The 9,879-nt window shown below is 41.1% G+C and overlaps 1 pseudogene; it reads right to left on the reverse strand.

The window, feature by feature from the left end:
* Positions 1-3,027: 3,027 nt before the first annotated feature.
* Positions 3,028-7,699, reverse strand: LOC702920 (sister chromatid cohesion protein PDS5 homolog A-like; annotated as a pseudogene).
* Between the last annotated feature and the right edge of the window lie 2,180 nt (positions 7,700-9,879).

The following is a 9,879-nucleotide window of genomic DNA, read 5'->3' on the forward strand; positions in this document are numbered from 1 at the left end:
TGAGAAAATTAGCCCATGTTCCCATTCAAACTTGGAAAGGGTGGTCTCCAGATTCTCTCTTTAGAAGGTGGTTTTCATTTTTGTTTTTTCTTTTATTTATTTATTTTTTTAATGCTGCATTTCTTGGTTTTATTCAAAACAGTGCATATTTTTAGCATTTTATGGTAGGATTTTACACTTGTCATTTACACAAATTACAGGGTTCTGCTTCAAGTTTTTTTTTTTTTTTTTTTAATTCAGCCCATGTGCAGCACAAGAATATGCAAAACTGCTTTACATTATACACACTTTTTATCAAAGGAGAAAATTCCGGCTTGTAGTTTTAGACAAATACAAGAAGCTTCAAACTAGACACAAAGGGTTGACATTAATTCTCAAATATAAGTCTGCACTTTCGTGTTGTAGTTCTCTGAGCTATGAATACCAAATTCCTAAGGGATTTTTATGTTTTCCTTCAAAAAGGAAAACTAAGAAAATTCCCGTAAACAAGTCCCTCCCCATCAGCTTGATCTTTCTACAATCCTACTCTTGCTTCCCTTAGTGCCAGACACTTGCATCATGTTACAAAATTGGGGTGGGCCATTTATATCATACAAGGACCTTTTAAGTAACTACTCTCCTGCAAAAATCTAAACAGGAATATATTGATGCAGATGGTTCTGCTACATTTTGTTTAATATGATGTAACACTTGGTAATCTAGTAAACCATGATGCTGGGCAGTTAATCAAAGGGAGGAAGAGACAAGGTCCCTATCAATGCACCTTTTGTTGGTGACACATTGGAAACCTTAGGAATCAAGTTGTCTGATGCTAAGAGAACTTTAAACTTTCTAAATAGAACACACCTATTGACTGCTTGAGGGACTTCTCTGATGCTTATGTACAGATACTCTTTTTCAGCAAGTTGGAGGCAGTATTTTATACTTTCTAAAGGGTTCTGAAGAGGCAATAAGGAAGAGTAGGGCTTTTTCTGCCCCTGTAAAGGTATCGTTTTCTATCATTGGTATCCATTGTTCCCTAAGCATCTTCTGATACCTAAATGTGTGTGTATATTCATATTTAAAATAATTACCCACCTTTCAGTCCATCAATACACAGCCAACTCTTGATTATCTATGAGAAATATAAATGACATTTACTCTCGAACTTCAATCTAACAGAATCATCCACCTTTGACACACTTTATTGTTTGTTTTACATCCCACATACACTACAGGCTATCAAGACCAAGTTACAACACAAGTGTTATTTGTGTCCTCTAACCCATGCTAGCAATGGAGTGAGCACACTCTGCTAGAGCTTTGCAGATGACCCTATAGTGGGCATTGGGGCAGGACAGAACTCTGGACATGAGAAAAGACAAATTTCAAGTTCCTTCAGAATCAGGTCTTACATGCCTTCATTATTTTGTTCTAAGTTTATGACTATCACAAAATTTAAAAACTGAGGTATAGTCACTATTTTATACAGATACAGGAGAGTTGACTGTAATCATGTTATGACTTTAGCTCTTTAACATGAAAAAATTCACCAGAAAGCATATGATAAAAAGATTAAAAAGACTGCCATGACATCTAGAAGCATTTATTTTAATCAAAAAACTTAAATATGATTATGTGTACACAAAAAGTGCACACATTACCTATGCTGAACAATGCCAAGAAACATAATACATTGATGCAACAGTTTTCTAAAATAAATGTAAAAATGAGCCCAGACCATCAGACAAAAGCAAAACACTTATTTCCCAATAGCACAATGCTGAAAATTGATAGCAATCCTAAAACACCTCCAACTTTCCTTACAAAGCTGCCAAATTCCAACTATTTTTAAAAATTTGACTTTTTTTAACATTAATAAAAATCTGGTGACAAATATTATAAAACCAAATGCTGGATAGTCTTCACTCCTTTAACATTCCAAATATTCCAACATAATCACAGGAGTGAAAACCATTTTAAGGTGATATGCTTTATGAAACAAACAACAGTATGTACATTTATTGCAAATTATATTAAACTAAAATGAGGGGAAATCAAAATAGGAACTGTTTACTACTTGCAAATCAATAATAATTTTAATTATTTTCTCACTCTGATAAAAATCAGAAAGCAACATTTATAAAATTGCCACCACATCACTTTTCATAGCAGGGAACCGAAATCTGTACATCTCATTTTTGCAGAAAAGTAGGCAGGCAGAAAGAATTATATATAAAAGTTTCCGAAAGGAAAAACAAAGAAATATTTAATCTGATCTCTTTTCTTTAAAAAAATTAATTCAGTAGACTTCTATTTTTTCCTTTGTAACATGTAAATTCCCGGCTCTAAAATGGATGAATTTTCAGTGTCAGTGTAAAGACATCTTGTTACTTTCTTCAAAATAAAAACTGCAGCGTGGGCCGGGCGCGGTGGCTCAAGCCTGTAATCCCAGCACTTTGGGAGGCCGAGACGGGCGGATCACGAGGTCAGGAGATCGAGACCATCCTGGCTAACACGGTGAAACCCCGTCTCTACTAAGAAATACAAAAAATAGCCGGGCGAGGTGGCAGCGCCTGTAGTCCCAGCTACTCTGGAGGCTGAGGCCGGAGAATGGCGTGAACCCGGGAGGCGGAGCTTGCAGTGAGCTGAGATCCGGCCACTGCACTCCAGCCTGGGTGACAGAGCGAGACTCCGTCTCAAAAAAAAAAAAAAAAAAACTGCAGCGTGGAAATTATGGTGTACTATGCATTTAAACTCCAGATAGGCAGGAACTGGAACCAAATGTTAAGCAATTTGCTTAATTACTGACTTTTCATAAGAAAAGTCTAGGGGAAGGGGGAGAACAGAGTTGCTTTTAGCCTCTCTCTCAAGAGTTTCCGCTGTACATTTCCATCAGAGGACCCGTGGTCTGTGAAAAAAGAAGTAGCAGTTTCTGTAGTTTTCAAGGCAGAGAGTGTGTGTTCTGAAGTGAGCTTCATTTTCTGTTCAGGGACATTTGTGATTTCAAGTTTTTGCAGAAACTGGAGCCTGCTTCTGTTTGGTCTTCATTTTCTCCCTTTGCAAATGCGTTTTTACCTTTGTAAGTCAATTTGTCTTTCTGCTGGTGCTGCCTTTTTGGCTACATCTTGCAGTTTGGGTGCTTTGGCATTACCTGCTTCCAAACCCCCAGGGCTCTCCTGACCCACTGCAGCTCTCTTCCTTCCCTTGTTAATAGGTTTATTTAGATCATTATTTTGGGTTGCATTGCCCGGAGATTCAGACTTGGGTCAACGTCCTCTCCGGGGTGTGGAAGGGGCAGGCGGTCCAAATTCATCTACTTTCTCATCTGTTTTTTGTTGGATATTCTCTGCACAAGCTGCTGTTACTGTTCTTTTCTTTCCTTGGTCACTGCTGATGTAGCAGTGGGTAGCCTGGGTAGCCTGATCAGAACTGATTTCCTTATTCTTTACTGGGTCAATATTCGTTACAGGTGTGACTGAAGTAATCTTCACAGGGTTCTCTTCATTTTCACTAACTCCAGTTTCTGCTGCCTCTGAACTCTGTTCCGTGATCGATTTCCAGTTGAAGGGTTCAGCTCTGAATTTCCATTAACGTTGCTTCCAGTCTCAGTACCAGTGCTTCTAACACAGGGTTTCCTTCTCGTTGCTAATAAAGGTTTGTTTACTGCACCTAGCACTTTAGTAGGCTTTGGCTTTCCTGTTAACAGAAGTACTCTTGTCTCTTCTGAAATAGAACTCTTATCATTACAGAAGTCCTTTTCAGGTTGTGTAAAAAATTTCATTGGGAGGACTGGGTCCTTTGGTGAATCTGCACTGCACAAAGCACTTTTACTATTTATAACACAGAGAACCACATCACATACTGTATACAGTTTTTCATTTGTCTGGGATTCATCTGGAGACTGGGCATCTCTGGGTAACTTGATGTTCTCTGCCATCTTCTTCATAAAGGCATGGCTATTGTTTCCATTCTTTGTCATTAAAACTTCAAGCATGAACCATAGGCACTCTTTGATATGAAGCTGATCAGCGTCTTGTGATCTTGTAAAATCTGGATCATGGGCCAGCAGGTGAATCATGTATGGAACTACATATTCAGGCAACAGTGATAATAATTTCTCAGTGGCCATAGGGTTCTGCTCAATGTATTCCCTGTGTATACTGATATTTTTCGGTAAACACTGTCGTGCGTGTGCACTTCTCTCCTTCACAGGATCTTTGGCACACAAGGCAAATATCGCCATATATGGGATATATGCTCCAATGGAAGCAGTAACTTCACAAGTGCTTTATGCAGTTTCTGAGAAAATATCTGCCTTACTTGGTAACACTCATCATTAATAACAAGTGCACAGAGCTGAAACTGTTCTGGGGTAATAATTTCATGGTAACAAGATTCCTGAGCAAGCTTCATTATGGCACTACCAGCAGCTAACTGCAAGTGAGACGTATCTGATTTTTTTTTTTTTGAGAGGGAGTCTGGCTCTGTCGCCCAGGCTGGAGTGCAGTGGCCGGATCTCAGCTCACTGCAAGCTCCGCCTCCAGGGTTCACGCCATTCTCCTGCCTCAGCCTCCCGAGTAGCTGGGACTACAGGCGCCTGCCACCTCGCCCGGCTAGTTTTTGTATTTTTAGTAGAGACGGGGTTTCACCGTGTTAGCCAGGATGGTCTCGATATCCTGACCTAGTGACCCGCCCGTCTCGGCCTCCCAAAGTGCTGGGATTACAGGCTTGAGCCACCGCGCCCGACCGAGACATATCTGATTTACCGATCCTCTTTTGCTCTGTCAGGTCACCCTCACTAACCAACATCGCTGATAACCGAAGGGTTGAATTGGCAGATTTAGACTGGTTGTTTTTCATACCCAACAGCCACCTTACCAGAAGTTTAATTGCCTATACCTTTGCTAGTACTTCAGGGGAAACCTTTTGACATCTGTAGACCACAGTTTTCCATTATTTTCACCTAGTGACTTGTCATTCATTAGCTGATCTTTCACAATAAAATTTGCTACTACAGATTTCATTGGGGAAGCAAACTGATCTGGTGCTAACATAGAAATGTGGTCCAATGAAACTAATGGGATTATAAGTTGTCCTGGCACATCAGCATTCAGACTCCACTGAGTGGCTCAAAAATATGTGCAAGCTGCACTTCTTTATTTGTGAATATGGCATGTATACAGTGCACAGTCTGTTTTGCTTGGTGTGGAGTACCCTTCTTTGCTTTTTTTTTTTTTTTTTTTTTTTTGAGACAGAGTCTCGCTCTGTCACCCAGGCTGGAGTGCAGTGGTGCGATCTCGGCTCACCGCAAGCTCTAGCTCCCGGGTTCACGCCATTCTCCTGCCTCAGCCTCCTGAGTAGCTGGGACTACAGGCGCCCGCCAACCATGCCCGGCTAATTTTTTGTATTTTTCAGTAGAGACAGGGTTTCACCGTGTTAGCCAGGAAGGTCTCGATCTCCTGACCTCGCGATCCACCCACTTCAGCCTTCCAAAGTGCCGGGATTACAGGCGTGAGCCACTGCGCCAGCCCCACTCTTCGCTTTTTGATGTAAAATGGGAATTAAGGTTGACCGTATCTAGGGAAGGTCTGTTTCTACTTTGTGACCTGTATTTCTAAAAATTTGTACAGCAGCTTCTGCTACCTTGTCATCCTCCATTCTTAGGCACTGTAACAAAGACTCATATGTCTCTGCAGAGTGGAACGAGGTAGGATATGTGAAAGATAGAACCTTAAGAAGTGCAAGTCCTGAACGGATAGCTGTATCTGGACTTACACCCTCCTCTTCATCATCTGCTGTCCCCTCTATTCACTTATTCATCAGTTTCATTAGTGCACTCATGGCTTCTGAATCAATGTGCACAGGCGCAATTCTCTCCAACGGAAAATTTGACCTTCTCTAGAAAAGGATTTGTTAGTTGCTTAGGATTTGCAAGTTTCCAGGCTATTTCTCTCACACAATATCTGCTTGTTTGCAAGAACAGGTTGGGCTGATTAATAACTCCAGTTGAGACCGAAGTTTCTCATCATCGCCGAGAACCTGGTTAAATTTCTTCACAAAATCTTGTGCTTTCCTGGGGTCAGGCAAATTCTTTGCTATGGTCATCAGTTTTCCAAACATGGCAGAACAGTTAGCCTCTGATGTAAGCTGCTTGTGCAAATCCAACAGTTCGCGTACATGACTCCGAAGCATGTTCTGACACTTCCACATCTCATTGAGAGCTTTTACAGCATTTCGATCCAAACTAGCATATAAGTAATATAAGCATTTCATTCTCTTTTCTGTTTCCAGGTTGTGGGGGACAAGATACTGAGCAAAGATTTTCTCTACCAACAGTTTGTCATCAATCCTGTTCTGATAATAAATATGCAAAGGTTTGTCCTTTATCCAGTTGACTTTCTCTGCAGCTTCCTTTCCTGCTTCACCATGAAGACAGTATTTCTTAAAAAGCTGAGCCAGACCCGTCTAGCTTCTTTTCTTACTTGCCACCATTTATCCAGTGTTCTTTCCCTTACAAAGCCAAGCAGCTGATCGTTGACTAAGGCCAGGTCTCTCTTGGCAGCTGTTATTAAAGTAACAATGACATCATGATGAATAGCTTCTTCTGGATCATGTGATCTAACCTTTAAATATTCTGTGAGATCCTTCGCTAAATCTGGGTGATTCATTAAACAATGACTGGCAAATTTCACACTTTCTAATCTCACAGGAACATGAATGTCATTAAACCATCCAAGAAAACATTGCCAAAGAGAACAATTTTGTGTTGCCAAATCAGAATCTTTGGAGCCAAACAATTTAGCTAGAAGTCGAACAACAGCTAATCACTCTTCTCCATCATTGCTCTTTAGTTTGAATTCAAGCTGTGGCATGATGGAAATAATAAATGAGGATCTATAGCAAAAAGGTCCTGAATCAGATCAAATACATGTTCTGACAAATCACTTACTGATGATCTTCCCAGCACCAGGACTTGATTGAAAAAATTGGCAATGCATGCCTCAATAGTCTGGACTGTTCTTTCCAATAGCACTTTTGCAAGGTCAAAGGACTATTTAAGTACTTATGTGCAGGAATGAGGTTAATAAGAATGGAGTCCAATAACTCTTGAGTAACTCTGTCTCCTTCCATGATGATATAACTCATCAAATCTAGCACATGCATTTGTACCTTCTTATTGTGGCTATTGTTGATCACTGAGAAGAGAGTCCTAAAAAGCTGAATAAAAATTTCATTGCAATCTTCTAATTCAAAGCAGATGTTACATGATTTAACCCAAGCTAAATTCTCTAATAAATAAAAGTATCTATTAAACTGCAGACTCTTTGTATCCTCCAAACCTTTTAATTGTCTGGTAATAAACAAAAATATGTCCTTAAGTTTATCATGGGAAGTATATGGACCTTCTGGGGCATAGATACAAAAGATATCAGCCTAACAACATGCTACAAGGAGACACACATCTTTATTGGGGTTCCTGAAGGAGAATTCAGATGCAAGATACAAGGCTAGTGGGGAGACACTGCTGTTTTTCATCTTCTGAGTCCTGAGCCATATCCATAAAGGTTTTCACTACCATCTTCAGGTGTTTGATCATCTCGTCGGTGGTGATCTTGTTGGTGATCTCTTTTACCCCCAGAGGGTAAGTGATCTCCCCGGCAGCACTCACGATGCCACAGAGGGCTGTGGCAGGCTTGGGCTGTGTGGTGAAGTCCATCCCGGGGCACAACTTTTGGTTCACAGTCCTCTACCGGCCTCTCCTCCTCATGCGGGCAGAAGGTGCATCTAGTGCCCCGGCCTCTGTCAGGTGGTTGCACCGCCGCCCATCGTCGGGATGCATACAAAGCCGTTCCGCGGGTCCCCCCGCTGCCGCCTGCCCACCCGAGCACTGGTTTTCATTTTTCAGAAGCTTCAAGACTTTAATAAGAGAAGTTCTGGCCATACTAAGAAGTTGCCTAACACTCCATTGTCTCTTACCTCTCTTTGTTAGAAGCATTCAATCAACCATAAAGGCAATAGTAGCTAGGCAAACTACCACTCAGCTAATAGCTCTGCATAAATATCAACCTTTGTCTAAAGAAGAAAACTTGTCTCTTCATGCAGAATTAAGTAATAGTGATACCTTCTTTTAAACTTCTTTTAGAAAAGGCATCAAAGGAGAGAAAATGAGGCAGAAATTTAAAAATAAATATGCATTCATTCACTCCAAGAAAAGTAACAAGCGAGGCAAGGGTTAAAAAGAAAAGAACAAGTTTTCCTCTGCCTAGCAAGCTCACTTCAAGGACAGTTACAAGATAATGCTGTTTGAGAAGCAATGGGCTCCAGACACCCCTCCCCTCCAGAGCAAGGTTAAAAGAAAAAAAAAAAAAGAAAGACAAATTTCTTTACTGTTACTCCTGTCCCTGGCTTCTTAAGCATGACTATGTTTTACAAATGCCTGTATTTAGCCAGTTCTTGTTTTTCTTTCAATGCAGCTACAAGGCCACCAGCTATGCAAGGTCACAAGTTATGCTATGTTATAGATTATGTGACCTATCATATAATTAACTGCCTCTGTTTTGCTTTTGTAAGCCTGCTAATAAAAACCCCACTCGGTCTTTGTTCAATGCTCATCTTTTTAGATGTGAATCCACCAAGCGGGTGCATACCTTAAATAAACAATCCTCCTGTTCTCCATATCAGTCTCTCAGGTCCTAAATTTCCCACAACAGTAGCATGAAGTTTCAGCAACCACCAAGGCTTTTAGCCATGCCCTAACATTCTGTAAGTCTCCGTTGCTTCAATTCCTTCATTGGTAAACTTGGGATTGTTTGGATCTTTGGATGAAATAATGGATGTAACATTAAAAAATGTTTAGTAGGTAGGCCAGGTGCAGTGGCTCACATCCATAATCCCAGCACTTTGGGAGGCCAAGAGCAGTGGATCGCTTGAGGTCAGGAGTTGGAGACCAGCCTGACTAACATGGTGAAACCCCATCTCTACTAAAAACTACAGAAATTAGCCGGGTGTGGTGCCTCATGCCTGTACTCCCAGGTACTCAGGAGGTTGAGGCATGAAAATCACTTGAACCCAGGAGGTTGAGGTTACAGTGAGCTGAGATCGTGCCACTGCACTCCAGCCTGGGTGACAGAGTGAGGCTGTGTCTAAAAAAAAAAAGTTAGTAGGTAGTAAGTACACACTCATTGTTGCCTATAAGTATATGTACAAAGCTCATGACTAGTTCCTCTTCCTTGGTAACTACCCCTCCTTCATCTCATCCACAGAGTGCTACATGCCCCCATGTTATTGCATTGCAGCCTCATCTCTTGACTACAGTTGTTTCACCTGGGACTAAGTATTCTTTGAGACCCTAGGTCCAATTTCCCTTTGTAGGCCTTTATTATTTTTTTTCCTCTTAAGACATAATTGGGGCCAGGCATGGTGGCTCACACCTGTAATCCCAGCACTTCAGGAGGCTGAGGTGGGTAGATCACTTGAGGTCTGCAGTTTGAGACCAGCCTGGCCAACAGAGCAAAACTCCACCTCTACCAAAAATACAAAAAATTAGCCAGGCCTGACGATGTGCACCTGCAATCTCAGCTACTGGGGAGGCTGAGGCATGAGAATTGCTTGAATCCAGGAGGCGGAGGTTGCAGTGAGCCAAGATCTGCCACTGCACTCCAGCCCTGGGTGACAGGGCGAGACCGTGTCTCAAAACAAACAAACGAACAAAACAAAAACCCTGACATAATTGGGATTAGCTAATTAGCAAATTAGTAACTTATTATTACTTTTTCACCAAAGTAAATTGCTTTAAAATCTCTATACATTTTCTCCTAGAGATAAAAGACACATTTAACTGACTTGGCTTTAGCTGGTTCAATCAGCTATGACTGATGAGATGGGTCAGAGAGTCAT

This window comes from Macaca mulatta, chromosome 1 (assembly GCF_049350105.2).
Source record: "Macaca mulatta isolate MMU2019108-1 chromosome 1, T2T-MMU8v2.0, whole genome shotgun sequence".
Taxonomy (NCBI): Eukaryota; Metazoa; Chordata; class Mammalia; order Primates; family Cercopithecidae; genus Macaca; species Macaca mulatta.